At 36.4% G+C, this 17,462-nt stretch overlaps 2 protein-coding genes across 2 annotated transcripts in view; both read right to left on the bottom strand.

Annotated features, from left to right (window-relative positions):
- Positions 1–17,462, bottom strand: part of LOC118198487 (uncharacterized) — a 180,393-nt gene that overhangs the window by 89,376 nt on the left and 73,555 nt on the right. The gene's annotated exons all lie outside the window — the stretch shown is intronic.
- Positions 1–17,462, bottom strand: part of LOC118198588 (G protein-coupled receptor Mth2-like) — a 40,652-nt gene that overhangs the window by 13,124 nt on the left and 10,066 nt on the right. The window lies entirely within an intron of this gene.

Genomic DNA, 17,462 nt, shown 5'->3' with positions numbered 1-17,462 from the left:
CTGATGTAGCCAAGTAAGCAAGCAAATTTAAAAATAGACAGATATAACAATAGAACGGCTTTCGAGTAGCTAGTGCAGTTACTAATCTGTTACTTTTCATCGTGAGAAATTTCTCCAGGCAATTTTTTATATTTTTATTTATTTATTTATTTATATGTCTTTAGGTATTTGGATGTGACTGAAATTAAGATTTATTTTAATAAAATGGTAATGGACAGAAAAGTTTTAATAGTTAGCACAATTCAGGAATCATCTTACTTCTGATAGAAATTATTTTAGCTTAGGTTAAAAAGTTATGATTTGAGGCTCAATTTATATCATTCCTTTTGGACAACAACTTTCTGTATATTTGCCAGTATTCAATATATATCGTAAATTTCACACTAAAACTATGAACTGGCTTGAAAAGGATAGCAATATATGTACTACTATAGAACAATTTGTTCAACTTAATTAGGATATAAGGTATTCCTCACGCCTTCTTAGCATGCCTTCGTGGCGCAATGGTCAGCATGCTCGGCGCGTATTCGAGAGGTGCGTGGTTCGATTATCGGCGAGGGCATTGCTCATTTTTCACATTTCCTGCTTTTAAAAAATACCTAATGTCTAAAAAATACCTAATGTTAAAAATACCTAACACTAGCGCCTGAACTAAAAAAAAAAAAAAGAAAAGAAAAGAAAAGAAAAAGAAAAAAAAAAAAAAAAAAGAAAAGAAAAAAAAAAAAAAGAAAAGAAAAGAAAAGAAAAAGTGGTGAATGATGATTTTCCACCACCAGCATTTGGCGATTGGGTCCCCTAATCCCCAGTCGCCCTTTAAAGGGGGTGTATATAAGGCATTTCTCCCACCTTCTTAGCATGCCTTCATGGTGTAGTGATCAGCACACTCAGCGCGTATCTCGAGAGGTTCGAGTCCCGGCGAGGGCATTGCTCATTTTTCATCTCTCCTACTTCAAAATTACCTAATGTCTCTACAAGGACATAGCGATTTTTTTGATAATTTAAGTACATACTTTCGTAAACAGTGATAATAATAAAATTAATAGGAAATATATCCTCATTTAGAGGAAATAGCCTCTAGAGCGCACTTACACATTGATTCTACTATTCTTCTACTTATATTTTTTACTTCTTGCCATGGAACCACACTTTTACTACATTCTTAAATCAATCCTCTGCTCTTTTGTCGTATAGACCGTTTTGCTAAGATGTTCCTTCACAATGTGCCACAAATTTTCGATCGATTTTAAGCTTGGGGAGTTTCCAGGCCAATCTAGCACAATAATTTTATTTTCCCACATGAACCTTCAGACAAATTTCGCACTGCGGCGTGGAGCCAAGTCAAACTAAAATGTACTGGGAAGGTTGTCAAGAAGTGACAGAATCCTACTTTTAAAAATTTTTAGATACTTCAATGAATTCATCATTTCATCAAGAGCAATTAGACTTCCGGTGCCAAAAAACTCCAAAAAAGGGTATTTTACAGTTTAATATGCTGAAATCTTATTAATTAACCTTTGCTAAATTATGTGTAATGGTGAGTAAGTAAATATATCTCATGGCTGAAAAGGAATTTTTTTCAGTTATTTATAGGCCAATTTTTGTACTCTTCAACCACATTAATCGTTTTTCTTCATTTAACTTGTCAAAATTTGTTTTTTTAATTGGCTTCGCGCCTTCCGAATGACAGTCAGAAGTATAAGCCGCACATCTTATGAAAGATGAACATAAATATTAATCGATAATAGATCTCTTTTAAGGTCTTAGTTAGTTTTTGCTGGATTTGCCGGAGTAGAAATCGATCAGACTTTTGAGTTGTTTCCTTTTTCCTTCCGCATTTGTCCTTTCTTTCTGGATAAAATAATCCAGTTCATTGGGTTTTCTCAAAATTCAAGAACACTCAACTTTCCATCCTCAACCGTGGAAGCAATATTTCTTATAGCAATGAATGTGTGTCTGTTAAGTGTGATTACTTTCCTCTCTTCCTAGGAGTTTTATCCATTTTAGTGCACTAAAACGAATGAATGCGAAACATATTTAAAAAGATTGCAAATGTAACTTCCTTTACTCACTGAAGCAAGCTTAAAAATGGTGTAATAATTCTAATTTAATGTCTCAATGAGTTCTAAGCAGACATTCAGATAAATTTACTTTTTGAGGGACCTGCTGACAACAGATGACTACCAACTTCAAATTCTGTGAAAAAAAGCTGCTGGATCCAGATTAATTGGCACACTATACTGTCTAACAGGGGCTGTATTATTCGAGTCTTGCCTTAAAAAAGTTAGTATGGTTATTGCGGAACAAGGGAAAAATTACTGCAATTGGCAAGGACGGATGAAGTGGTCTGAGCTCAGCACCAACTTGCATAAAAGTGCAGGAAAAAAACTTTCGTGCAAGTCCAACATTAGACAACAGTTCCAACAGTTCCCGGCATCCTTAAGAAATTTTTTTAATACCAATAAGAAAGCAGCCTTCATCAAAATGCCGGGGCACACATGTGAAAGTTTTATTTTAGTGGATTGTCACTTTTTTTTCTTTTCGTCAATGACAGAACAGCTGGCTCACTGGGTTAGGTGCTCTTCAGCCCATTGAATCCCGTCGATGGAATAAAAAAATAATAAATAAGTAAAAAAAAACTACAGCTTAGTACTGTGTCCTATGAATTGAAAACGTAAAATGAAGAACACTGAAAGAAGAATCAAAACATAGAAAGAAAGTGCATGGTGAGAACTGTCGATACTAAGGGGAAAATACCTAATGACCACTTATCTTGAGCACTGCAGAGTTACTGTTGCTTGCAAGGAGGTATTGACATTGTCGAGTACAATGTGATCATAGTCGTAATTCGTAATGAGTACTGACAGTTATACAATTAAATTTAAAACAAAATTGATATTGTAGATGCTATATTACCAAGAGCTTTGCAAATTGGTAATATGTTACGTACTTCTCCTAATTCGAAACACACTTTAGTTACTTTTCACTATTATTTTAAATGTTAGGGATATAAATGTAAGTACATAAAGGTGCTCGTACTCTCTTTAAGTTCAGTTTTTGCAAAATGTTCGCTAGCAATGTTCAAAGCAACACTCGCCAGGTTGCCGTTACCTTTACGTCAAAACACGTTTGTGATTGCGAAATCCCCCCTTAAAAGTACCGACACCCTCACATATACCTGTTATTGCTTGACGAGTGTTGTTTTTGTTGTTGTCGTGTCCATATTACATGGAAGAATGGTTGCCAGAGCGTACTCCAAAGACAGCGAGGTTCCCTACCCAATTTTGAGGAAGAGCATCCCGAGGGATGGTCCGAGGTCCCTTTACACCAAACTACACGAGAGAATTTTCGGCTCGCCAAACATTTAGAGTACCCCAATGTCACACGGACTCTATGCATTTATAAACATCCATGTTTTCTCCGGGGTTCGTCCATAGGCCCTTCAGTACCGCAGTAGGCTCCCCTAACCACTATACCGTCTGGGCGACGCTTGATGAGGGTAACTTGTCAAAACGGTGTCGGCACCCTTATGTACCTTTATGAATATTGTGAAATTCGATTTATAACTTGAAGAAAGGAACTTTCGTCGAGATGCAGGTATTTTTAATATTAGAGCAGCTTTATGAGGAATCTTGGCGAAAACCCCTCATGAAGTTGAAGTTATAAAGTGGAGAAAGCGGATTTCGAATTACCGGTACCTTTATGTCACAGCCATCTTTATGATAGCATTTGTCTGGGTGAACAGAAGCCGACTTGCATAAAGGTGTGGGCATCTTTATGACTGGTCATCATTAATAAATCATCTGGGTGGTGGAATATGAACATTTCTCGCTTTTCTACTATGGAGTAAAGAATTAGATCCAACAGTTATGAATTCGCGGCGAGCTAACGACTACGCGATTTAGACGATGAGTTTTTTCTTTTCTTTTTCTGAGAAAAGGGGGTGTTATGGTTATTTCTTCCAGTGAGTTTATTTATTTACTTTTTAAATTTTTTTAAAATTTTTTTATTTATTTAATTCTTTTTCTGGTTCCTGCAATTATGGTTAATGTTTTATCAGTTTTTAAACTATCATCAACGAATTTCCAATAGCCGCAACCGCCTATGGTGTCTAACCATCAGAACAAAATAAAACTATTGGCGAAAAAAACGAAAAGGAAAACAGGAATTTGTGGAATAACAGCAGTAACAGTAGATGACCATCGGCTAGGCAAACTATGCAAAAACTAAAGAAACCTAGCTGATTTCTTTACACAAGTTTGAATTCAAAGTTTTTATAGTTATTATTTTTAACTGCATTTATTACTTCTCGTTAATAATAATGTTAATTATTTTCTTTTATAGTCTGTTCCTTTTGTTCAGCGTATTATGTAACAAAACGAGCATATTCTTTAGAATCAGTATGCGATCTACCGCTTTTAGTCGAATATTTATTTTTTAGATAGTTACACTAAAATTGGTTGTTGCTTTAATCATTTCTTTTTTCTGCCATTTTATCACATATTCGAATTTAAAAATAACATTTTAGTAGCGCCAATTAAGAAATAAATAATTAAAAGCGGTATATCGCATACTTTTTGGTTGTTATCTTTCATTAATTATAATTTGTGTGGCTTCCTGTTGGGTAATTTACATTTCTCCTTTACGGTTGCGCAGCGCTGAAGACGCTTAAAGTTCTTCGCTATATAGTTCTCCGATAAAAGCCAAGAAAGCGTCGATTCGACGGGAGAGCTGGTAGATATCTGACGAATATCCATCGAATTGCTTCGGAGTGATTGGATTTGTTCGCTCAGAACTCATTTAGTGTAGTTTTACGAACGTACGCTACAAACGCATCTGCAGATTCTAGCACGTCTCCGGAATTGTCTCTCGAATCATGACCGAATGGCTCCGAATCACTAAATTATGGCTTTTTTAAAGCAGATTATTGCTGATTAAGAGGAATTCAAGACACGTGCGATCAACAATGCGCTGGAAGCAGACAGTTGGAATTATCGTTTCGTTAAAAATTCATGCTCCAGATAGCTGATGAGATACCAACTTACAAGGAGCAATTCCTTGAGCAGTTCACTTCTATCTCGGCTACCGCTGTTACTCTAGTCCATCAAGCTCCTGAGCCTCCTGTTGTAACGGACGCGAACTCGAACACCATAACTAAGGATATGGACTTTGAATTAGTTCTGGGTAAACGCAGATGAGCCCCAAATTCCCCGACTTCCCCCAAGGGTAACAGATTCGCTGTTCAAGAGGAAAGCGATAAAATCAGCATTGAGGAGGAAGACGGTGGACCCCTTAGTAAAAAAACCCAGCCAAGAATAAAAATGTAAAAAGCGGAAGCTAAGCCATCCCAAGGGCTTGTGTTCTATAGGAAAAAATCATAATCTGTCTGCTTCATCGGCCTCGGAGGCCGTCTCTACTCAGGCCATGCCCCTGAACATCTTTCGACGAGTGAGATTCAACAGGATGCATCACGTGACAGTGATTTTAGTTATCCGAGCAAAATTGCAAAACTTCGCTACCACACCCATAGTTATCAAAGATTCAGACTATTCACAGAAAAATCTCTGTGAACTATTAGAGAAGTCCGCGATTAAGGATTTCAAGGCTCATATGAAAGCTAATCACAAATTTCCCGTAAAAGTCTTCAACACAGAAGCTTATCGAAAAGTTACAGCCTTACTGGATAGCACGGCTATTAAATTCCACACATACTAGCTTACGTCTGCTAAGAATATTAAGGCCGTCATGAGATGTCTTCCTATAGACACTAGTGTTACAGACGCCGGAGAAGCTCTTATTGCAGACGAGTTTCAAATTAACAAGGTTGTGCAGATGGCTCAGCGTAAGGGCACGGAAATCATTAAAATGCCACTATTTCTGATTATCCTTCCGAAGGAGGACACGTCAAGGGAAGTTCGCAATATAAATTATCCAATGTATCTTCACATTAAAGTGAAATGCTACAAGGGATGGCGCGGAATCATGCAATGTTTTCGTTTCCAATCCTTCTTTCATGCGCAGAATCAATGTCGGCACCCTCCTCGCTGTGTGAAATGTGCTTTATGCCTTGAGTCTAAAGACTCTAAAAAACCGAAAAAGGAGCCCTCTTGCTGCTATATTTGCGGTCAAGAATATACGGCCAGCTTTAGAGGACGTTCGTTCTCCGCTAAACAAAGTTCTTCATATGTGAAGGCAAGAGTTACCTATTCTGATCGTGTGATTTAGCAATAACAAATTCCAGCCGACGTTAACTGATTTTCGTCAGTTGTAAGAGCTTCAGTCCAAGCTCGGGAGGGACGGGGCTATCCCGGAACTGGTGTAGTTAGAATGACGTCATGTGTAATTTCGTTTTTATTTTGTGGCAAAGACCATTTTTTTCAAAGTTTTTTTATTTTGAGGCAACATCTCTTCCGGTTGTTGATATGATCCAAGGTGGCGGTGGCGTCATCTATTTTTCTATTACGTAATGGCGGCATTCTTTGGCGTGCCGTGTACCTGCGCTTACTACTTGCAGATGAGAAATCATGACCCTTATCCTGGCATTGGACATTCGCACCACTCCTTGGTAAAGCATTTAAAGGCTTTGTCTAGCTATTGATTTTTAGATTTATATTTATTTAGGCTTGAATTACAGAAAAGTAGAACTTTGATAAGCCAGAATCATTATTTAGTCCACAAATTATAATTGAATCCATAATTCATATTTCAGTTCACAAATCATATATCGATTGACAAATTAAAACAAAAGCTTTTGTTTTGTTACAATGAAAATTCCTTTACACTAGAATCCAATTCTGTCTGTTAGTTAAAACAGAAAAGCCTCTGGATGCTATGAAAATTTTTCTGTAAATTAATATAATTATATTCAGTTTCCTGAATCAATAAATACGTAGCAGGTTTCCTTCCTAAGAGTTATAAATATTTTCTTTCAGTTAAAATCATTCGATTCTATCACTAAACCATTAAGGAAATTTTTTATTTGAGTGCTATAGAAACATTTTCTCTGAGCCAAAGTTATTCGATTCCGTCCACAAATAAAAAGTAAATGGCTTCCGTTTTTTAAGAGCAATGAAAAATTTCTTAAATTAAAATCATTCCAGTTGACATGTAAGTTTAGAGCTTGTCTCTTCTGGGGACTTTGCTATTATCGGCTGGCTAACTGCCAATATATTTAACTGACATCATTTCCAAGGTCATGTTTCTGTATGCTGACATATTTTCAAGGCTATGTAATTGTGTGACACGCATAATACAATAACGGAAAAAGGGCTACGTATACAAAAGTGCCGCGTTTATATTCAATTGAAGGAGAAAATAAATACATTTCGAAAATTTACTGTGGATATTTTGATTAGATGAATATCGACATACAAGTAACTTTCGATTAACCGAGATAGTAATACCTACTACATGGATTCCCAATCCCCCCCCTTTTTTTTTTCCATCAATCCTTTTTTAAAAAATTCTTTCTTCATCGACCTCCTTACAGTTTTTTCTGTAACATACAGCATATACCAATAATCACAATACAAGTAATTGCACATAAATAATAAACAAGACAATTTGAATATGAACAATGGTTTTGAAGAAGGGGTATCTTAGATTTTTGTTTTATAATTTTCTGTAGTATTATCATTTTTAATTTTGGAAAAATAGAAAGTTTTCAGAAACAAAACATACTATATTCTAATTGCCTCAAAATTCGATTTTAATAAATATGATAGTTGCATTTGATGTAATGATGCAATTTGTACTTCCTTGTACGAAGTAAAAAGGATGTATTGTAACGCGAAAAATTATGGGTATCATATTTCAACGAAAATATCCATTTTGGCCGCTATCGAATGCATTTAACGAAATTTTTGAGTGATATCTTTACGAATATCACTCAAAAACTCCAAGGACGGAATAAAAGACTCCTTTTTTCCGCAAAAAATTATAAAACTGATTTAAAATGAATTCCGAACAGAATTTTTTGTGGCGTTTGTGGCGTTCTTATGTATGTATCTCGCATAACTCAAAAACGAGTAGCCTCAGAACGTTGAAATTTTGTATAAGACTGCTATAACATGTAGATGTGCACCTCCTATTTTGATTGCATTTGGCCGTACCGTATATATATATATATATATATATATATATCCGCTCTGTTACTCAGCTCAGTGATCTCAGTTTCTTTATTCTTATTTACATGTTTTTGAATTGTGCATTTATTGCTTTAAAAATGATTGAATTATGTTGTTCGTATCTTCCGGTTAAGGTTTTTATGCTTTAATAAATGTGCATGCAATATTTGTAGAATTATCAACAATTTAAAAGTTGTTTAAGTGCGCTAAGCCTAATTATTTTTACTATAGCCGCCATGTTTGTTTACATTTGAAACTTAGCAGAATTGTGGATTTCTTGCCATTCTAGAGAAATTAAGCTTCGCAACAACAAAGATAACGCCTTCTTTTACTATTGCGAATAAAATCATGCTGAATGATTTTAATCCATTCCGGAATTTATTCGAGGAAATAAGTGTTTAAGATGTACTTTGTAATTTTTAATATAGATATTTTGAGATTTATGTATTTTTGCCTTGTCGCGAAGTGAGAACTGAATTAATTGAATGAGAAACACTGAATTGTCTGTGAAAACTGTTTCTTTCTTCCTTTCTTTCTTTTTAAATTTCTTTTATACATCGTTTTAGATTTATAATAGTATTTTAACAGAACATGTGGCAACGATTAGATAATTCTTCAGATGATATAAATTTTGTGCATTCTGAGTTATAAAATGAATGAGATGTAACGCTGTTAAGTGAACCTAGCGCCAGAGTGTGGATATGGTAAACAAATACAGTGAGTTTTAAAGAGTGCATTTATTCTGTTGTGGTTTATGCGCTATCGACGAAGTAAATTTAATTGAATCCAATAAGCTTAAATAAAATGCAAGAAAAAATGCTCATAATTTAATATTCCGTACAAGGAAGTCATATGGTGTACACATCAGATCTTTTAAATATATATTTGGCATAAAATTTCTTAAACATTCTCGTTCAAAAATATTCAGTCTGCTTCTTGTTTTCTGTAGTAAGTTATAGTCTTGACTAAAACCTGCTCCTGGTATTGCCTGCCAGGAAAAAAGAATAATATTGGTTCATTAGTGACTTTTATTTTGGGATATTTCTGTAGGATAACTTTTAAATTCCAAACCCTAGCGTGAACATGTGTTTTGAATAAGGTTTGTTTTTGAATATCCTCCTTCAAGTGCAATCAGATCTTGTATTATATCAAATACAGGGTGTATCAGTACAGCGGTGACAAACTTTCAGGAGAGATAGAGTACACCTAGACGATAGGAAATCGCATAGCAATGCTCGGTCGGAAACTCTTTCCTGGTGCAGTAGTAAAGGCACTAAACGCAAAAAAGGAAGGACACAAACAGTGAGACAAAACATGTTTTATTATGCTTAGTACAGCACAAACCTACAAATAATAGCAAAAACAAACAACGGTCGTCATTAAAGAAGGTGTTCGAAATTACGCCCTCGGACGTGATGCAGGCCTCACTTCTCTGGCGCATGGAGGATCTGCATCACGAATGGAAGGAAGAACGCATGGAAGATGCGCGGTTCCTGCATAACAGTCCGGATCGTAGTTTTGAACATCTTTGATGATGATTGTTGTCTCCTTTATGTTGTTTTTTGTTGTTGTTGTTTTTGTACTCCGAATAATAAACATATTTTCTCACCCCCGTTCGTGTACCTTCTTGAATTTTGTGTCGTCACTACCACGTCAAAAAAGTGTTTCCGGCCATGCATTGCTAGGTGTACTCTGTCTCTGGTGAAAGTTTCTCACAGCTGCACTGATACCACTTCTTGATGTAAAATATCTCTAATTGTTACATATTGTATATAATTGTATAATAATACATATTGTATAATGTATTCTAAAAATCCGCAATATGTCTGTCTTCCAACATCGGCCCTTGTTTGGCAATGATGTTTTTCTGGGCAGTTGCAGGATCTGGACGATACCCGAATAGTCCGTGAAAGCCGCTAGGGTGTCCGGACCCTGTTCTCACCTGTCACTTGTACTGATACACCGCACATTTCAACCCTTGTCTGGCACTGTATTATCTTGTCACATATTTCAGCCGTTGCATGGCATTGTATAATCATCTTATCACGTATCTCAGCCCTTATCTTCTTTTATTATTAATAAATTCCCAGACGGCATTTTGGTCTTGGTATGCATTAGGCGCTTGATTTGGCCGTCCGACGCAAGGAGCCCGTGTGGCCGTCCATTTATCACCCAAGGGTGCTCTAAATCAGCGGTCGCCAGCCGGTGGGTGGTCCGTGATAACATTTTGTTAGTCCGCAGAAACATTAGGACATTATTTATATTTTTAGGAAATTTAGTTTAAAAAATGACGAGTAACGAAACCTATTATGGAATATGGCTTATACTTTTTTTTTAATTCTAGCTACTACTGTTAGCGAAATTCCTTCTCAATTCAGTGGCTTTTTAGCTAATTTTGCAGGTTTATCTAGAGACATTTGAAAGTGAGAGTTGGCATCCATGGATATGCTGCTGTTATCAATATTAGCGCGAACTGAAATTCCTTTGACTTTCCTTTTGAATTAAAAACATATGCTATTGCAGTCGTTAATAGTACAGTTTTTCTCCGTGTCTATAGGCAAATTAATGGATTTTTATGGATGGAACTTAATGGAATTTTTAACTGTTTATAATTGCATCACTGGAAGTTTCCGTTTGCGTTTTGTCTAACTGTTGATTGATGGCGCTATTGCTGAGTAACCGATGATTATTATGTTTACAATAATTAAAAATTGGCGGCATAACACTATCAGTTTATTGATATTGCTTTGCGTTTGCCGATTTGTTCTTGCTTTTCGTGAAGTTCCTTTTCAGTGGTATGGAAATGTGGAGATTTCTGTACAAGAAGGTAATATTTTTTACTTTTCATGTAATTTTTCAATGTGAACGAAATATGTGTAGTCTGCTGATCATTATTGTATAAATGTATTTACCTTTTTTTAATTCATATTAGTGGTCTGCCAATTATAAAATTATATATGTAGTGGTCCGTAAAGTTAAGGGTTGATGACCGCCGCTCTAGATTATGGTGGACGTGGGGCTGTACTGATCAATCATTATGGTAGAGGGACAGTGCCCACGTCACTCGTCACTTGTACTGATACACCCTGTATATCGTAGTTCAATGATTCTATCAGACATGCTGATGCATTCAAATTTTGAATACCTCAGAAGAGAATATTAAAAGCTTTAAATTTTTCAAGCGGTTTGTACATAACAGCAGATTTTCTGAAGATGCTTTGCTTTCTTCCAAATTTTTTTTTATCTTTTTATTTTATTTCTTTATTTATCTACTGGTTGCGTTTTCTTATGATTCTACATTTTACATTTTTATATTTCACTTTTTATAAAAAGAAATTGTATATTTTAAAAAATATTACTGATTTTTAAAATATATTAAATAACTTTTGCGTGTTTTTCAATATTTATATTTTATGATTTTTCCGTTTCTGCATAATATAGCTTTGTATCAATTAATAATAAATTATATATTTTACAATATTAATAATTTTTTAATCAATGAGAACTTCACTATGACTGCCTGTGCATTTTCGGTTTTCGACCACTTTTGATTATCAATGAACCCTTTAAAATTTCATCGACCTCCATGTGGTCAATACTGATCTCATTGGGAGCCCCTAATCTAGAAGGGTATCAGGTTCAATGTTTCTTCTAACCTTCTTCGGAAACATACAATGACCTGACTAGAACAGAGAGCTTACTAAAGCTATGTTCACTAGTTGTAGTAAGTAGACAGGATACAGACGAAGGGTATACAAAACCCTTTATTTTTTTCTTTATATACAATGACTTCCGTACTTCGGAATACAATGACCCTCCACTCGGGGTCTAACTTAAAAGATATCAAAATAAAACTAAACTCTAATTTAACTTTAGAATAAGATTGGCCTTATAATAACAGGAAGCGTATGTAGCACAGAGACTGTGAACACTACAATACGTTTAATTTATCAAGAGGATTAAAACCTCTGGCCTGGAAGGCAAAGTAGCAACTGCGTAACTTCTAAGGTAAGCGGCCTGCTTCGAACTCACGGCTTCCTCTCTTCTGCTTGGCAAAAAGGCCACACTTAAATACTTGGCGTTCGCCAGACAACTTTGCATAAACTCCTTCACGCTTATAATTCTGGCCGGAAGTAGAAAATAAGAAGTGATAGTAAAGATTTAAAATAAAATAAACGTTAGTAAAACTTAAGATCCTTACATACTTCCCGCCAGAGTTAATTAGTTTGAAACTGAGGTCTAAAACGACCTTGTTGAAAACTTTTAGCTCTAGAAACTAACGCGAGGCCAACCTTTTACAGTCATAACATAGCTAGAAACTAGAAAATTTTAAAAGAAAGAAATTTGTTACAATAGCAGCTCCCGGAATATACAACAATCTTTTTTCTTTTTCATCTGTACTGCATCAAAACAGGAGCTTTATTCAATTCTGGTTCCTTCCAGAGATCTGGAAGGAAAACTAGTTTAATGAAATGTTACAGAATGACATTGTAAATAACATATAGAATATACTTTTCTTAACATTCTTATTTCATTCATGACTATTTTAATTATCTCTCCCCGTGCTCTCTGACATGTGTTGTAAAAACACCAAACACGAATGTGTTTCTGTCTATGTGTTCAACACTTCCTCCTACAATCAAAACACTAACGTGTTAAAATTCAACATACGAGACCTCTTAACACACCCTAATTTCAACTCTAGACCCTGAGGTACTATTCTGAAAGTGGCTAACTCTAAAGTGTAGCGTCAGAGAGCCTAACTACATCATTCAACCTTTAACACATATTCACCATGATTTAATCTTTACAGTCACACGAATAACAAATTTTTTTAACATTACTTTCACTTTTACCATATCACGTTATTTCTAAACATTCAAAATAACAGTTCACATGTATACAAGAACATATCAAGATGCCGTTAATTTTACACATTTGAAAACATACATTAGTAGTACATTGTTTACTTCTATTCTTTTCAAAGCAAGTGCCAATTCTTTCTACATTGAAATAATACTACATTTCAAAAAGTCTTTCAGACTAAAACTTCTTTCTTGTTAGAATGTTTTAAATAAAATTTATACAATAACTTTTTACAATATTTAAGTCTTTACACAACGCTATTATACATCAACTTTAGTTTTACGCGCGAGTAATTGAAAAACATAATAAGAAAATCGGTCACAACTCATTTCTCGCCCTTTTGGTGATAAAGGTAGACCTCGCATGAGGTAAAACTTCTTGAAATCTGCCACTTGCAGTAAGAATGAAAGATTAACTTAAGTTTGTAAAGTAACATAAAATTTTACTTATCTTTGTAATATTCAGACATCCTTTTCTGGGCCCAGTCTTTAAAGGTGCTGCAGACCGTAGCTTGGTTGATCCTCCTTCTTGTACGGGCTCGCCCTTCAGTGCTTTCCTCTGGAAGCTTCCGTTTTTCACCACTACGGCCACCCTTGAACATCTTCCTTCTGTCCTCTGCTTGTGGTCTTGGCCGTTTGAAGGCAGCTGGTCTTGGTGGAACCGGGAAACTTCTGTCGTGATCCTGCTTGGACCTCGTTGTTGGCCGTTCAAATTTTTCTTGTACTTTTTCCTCCGCCGCTGATGGCCCTTCCGCAGTTCGGCGACTTTTGCTGCGGAGAGTTCTGTCGGATGAGTCAATCTTCCGTTTCACAGCCGGGTTATAGTTGCCGTCCTTTCTCCCGGTCTTTTCCACATACGTCGTCCTTCTCCCTTCTTCATTCTGGGGGTGTTCGTGAACTCTGTTTTTTGGACGGTGGAACGGCTTCTTTTTCTTTGTACCTTCAATTTTTCCGCGGGGCAATTTTCTTTTCACTTGCTTCTGTCTCTCATTGGCTTGCCCTTGTACTTGTCGTTTTCCCACCTCTGGAACTTGTACCTGCGGTGTCTGCCGTACCGGATCCTGCAAAAGATCTGAAAAGATTTGCATTTTATTACGGTCATAGAATGGTTTTATCTGGTCAATGTTTGCGGAACAGGTTTCACCATTTCTTGCCTTTAACACTACAACAGCGTGAGTTATTTTTTCTATAACATATGGTCCTTCAAAGCGTGGAAAAAATTTGGCAGTTTTATCTTCTGGTGCTGAAGAAAGTGAATGCTTAATTTTTAGTACTTCATCCCCTACTTTATAAGTTACTCCCCGTCGTTTCAAGTCATAATACAATTTTTGTTTTCTTTGTGCTACTTCCGTATTCTTTTTTGCTTCTTTTATTAGTTTTTCTATATCACCCATTTTAAATTCTGGGGCTCTTTGTTGCACGTAAAATAGTTTATCTAACGGTGTTATAACCTTTCTGCCTAGAAATAACTCAGCAGGAGTTTTGCCCGTTGTATCATGTTTTGCGGTCCTAAGGGCGAAAGCAAATTCATTGACATAGTTATCCCAGCTTTTATGAAAATTTTTAACATAACTACGGATAATTTTCACTACATTTCTGTTGACCCGTTCCGCTATATTTGATTGCGGCCGATACGGGACCATTTTTAAATGACGTATGCCCAGTTTTTGGCACATGTCTTCAAATATATTACTTACAAATTGAGGACCATTATCCGATATAACTTTTAGGGGCGCCCCGTATTTTAAAATATATTTATTTAAAATAGAATCGGTAACTAATTTCGCGGAGGCTCGTTTTAAGGGAACAATTTCGGTCCATTTACTAAAATGATCAACTATAACAAGGAGATAGCGACTTTTGTTTAACTGACTTTTTGGGAAAGGGCCCAATAAATCGATGCCGATTATTTCATTTGGAAATTCGGATTTAATACTATTTAGAAACCCGGCCGGGCGGAAATTAATATAATTAACGGCTTGACATGTTGGGCAGGACTGGACATACGCCCTTGTTAACTTTTGCAGTTCAGGAAAGTAGACTGCCTCGCGTACGCGTTGAGTAGTTTTTCGAATACCAGCATGAGAAGCTAAAGGGCTGTCATGGAGCTCTTGCAGGATATTTAATCTAAGACTAGCTGGGATAACAGGTCGAAATTCGTTGTTGGAATTCGTAGTTTTTGTATAAAATAATAGACCATCTATTAGTTCGTAATGGGCCGCCCTATTTCTTATCGCCACAATATCTTGGTGGCTAAAATTTTCAGGATCCTTCAAATACTCATAAATACTTCCAAACTCAGGATCCTTACCCAGTTCGGTTATTACAGTTTCTCGGGAATTTATTGTACACGCTGTCAGCATTGCAACTTTTACGGTATTACCCTGTTCGTCTAATTTAATTCGTGACAGGGCATCTGCTACGATATTTTCCTTTCCGGGGGTATGCTTGATTACCAGATTATATTCTTGCAGCTTGAGTGCCCATCTTATTAACCTTGGGGATAAATTTTTTCCAGAGTACAATCTAGTTACCGCCGCATGATCAGAATATACTGTTATCGGCGCCTTTCCAAAATAGACTCGGAACTTTTGCACTGCTAACAGAACTGCAAGTGCCTCTCTCTCGGTCGCGGAATAGTTTCTTTGTGTTTGATTTAAAGTTCGGCTAAAAAATGCCACTGGCTGCTGATTTTGCGAAAGTACCGCTCCTACCGCATAATCCGAAGCATCCGCTGAAATTTCTAAATTTTCATCCTTTTCAGGAAATTTCAACACAGGGGCTTGCGTTAATGCTTGTTTTAATTTTTCGAAAGCACTATTGGCTTCGGCCGTCCACGAGAATCTTGCCTTTTTCCTTGTTAATTTTAACAATGGCTCAGCGATAGCCGCAAAATCTTTTATAAAGGACCTATAATATGAACAAAGTCCTAGAAAAGAAGAGAGCTTCTTTGCCGTGTTTGGAGTCGGATACTTTTGTACAGCGATTATTTTTGATTCATCTGTCTCGATCCCTTTTTGCGATATTTTGTAACCTAAATATTTTAATTCAGGGGCTGCAAATTTGCATTTTTCGACATTAACTTTTAGACCGGCCTCATTTAATAAAGAAAACACCTGTCTTAAATCCTGTACATGTTGGTCTAGATTATCACTAGTAATAATGATATCGTCTAAATAGATAAATGTGGACTTTCCGAGAACAGGTCTTAACACAATGTCCATGCATCGCTGAAATGTTGCTGGGGCGCCTGAAAGGCCAAACGGCATTCGCAAAAATGCGTAAGTGCCAGACTTGGTTATAAAAGCAGTCTTAGGCACGTCCTCAGGCCTGATCCCTATTTGAAAATAACCATTCGTTAAGTCTAAAGTTGTCATAAATTTGGTTGATTTTATGTTCCTTAAAATTTCTTCTATAATCGGTAACGGATATACCGGATATTTCGTTATGGAATTTAATTTACGGTAATCAATAGCGAATCTCCACCTTTTTGGATGCTCCAAAGGATAATCATTATTTTTCTTACATAAAACCACCGGACTAGCATAACTACTTGAGATAGGCGTTACGATCTTTTTACGTAGCATATCGGTAATATGCCATTCTATAATTTTTTCCTTATTCTTATCATTCCGGTATGGTTTTTGACGAACCGGCAATGCATCTCCGGTGTCAATACTATGGTTAGTAACCTGGGTAAATCCTGGAATATCACTAAATAAGGAAGCAAATTCACTTACCACTTGTCGGATTCTATCTTGCTCGTCATTAGGCAGGTGGTCGAGATTTAACCTTGGCGGTTCAACCTTTTCTACACGCACTGGTTTCATCGTCAGCTTAAGAGACGCTTCATTAAAATCCAGTGTAGCTTGTGCGTCTGAAAGAAAGTCTATTCCTAGTATTAAGTGTGCTTGCAAATTCTTTACTATAAAAAACATCACCTTTACTTGTTCGTCCTTGATAGGGATGTACAAAGGTACTTTACCTACGCACTTACATTGTTCTCCTTGCGCCACTAATACTGTTGTATTATCCGCATTATATATGCGGTATTTGCGAAAATACTTTCTAAAAAAGACTTCTGCCACACAGGAACACTGCGCGCCGGTATCCAGGAGTGCGGTGGCCGGGATATTATTTACCAAGACTTCAATCTTCGGAAGAGTTAAATTTTTCACCATTACTGTATTTAACTTGTAGGAAGAGGGGTTTTCGTGGCCTTCGGATTTCCGCACCCTCTCGTCAGCAGAAATCCGTTTTAGTTTAAATTATTTTTTCTTTCGGTGCTTTCCTTCTTTCTCCACTGGCCTTGAGACTTTTTTCCTGGGTTGCTATTGAACTGTCGACGTTCGCCGGCTGTTTTTGAATGCTCGGGTTTCCTTGCCCACTGATTCGCTTTTTCTCCGTAGCCATGTGCTTGAGTTTGCTGTAGTCTTGGCGTACCAAATTGGTTTCGATGTTGATATTGGCGTCT

The sequence above is a fragment of the Stegodyphus dumicola genome, chromosome 9 (assembly GCF_044657685.1).
Source record: "Stegodyphus dumicola isolate Sdum_Otavi_A_Nest chromosome 9, ASM4465768v1".
Taxonomy (NCBI): domain Eukaryota; kingdom Metazoa; phylum Arthropoda; class Arachnida; order Araneae; family Eresidae; genus Stegodyphus; species Stegodyphus dumicola.
Note: the sequence above shows the minus strand (reverse complement) of the source record. Positions and strands in the feature narration are given on the sequence as shown.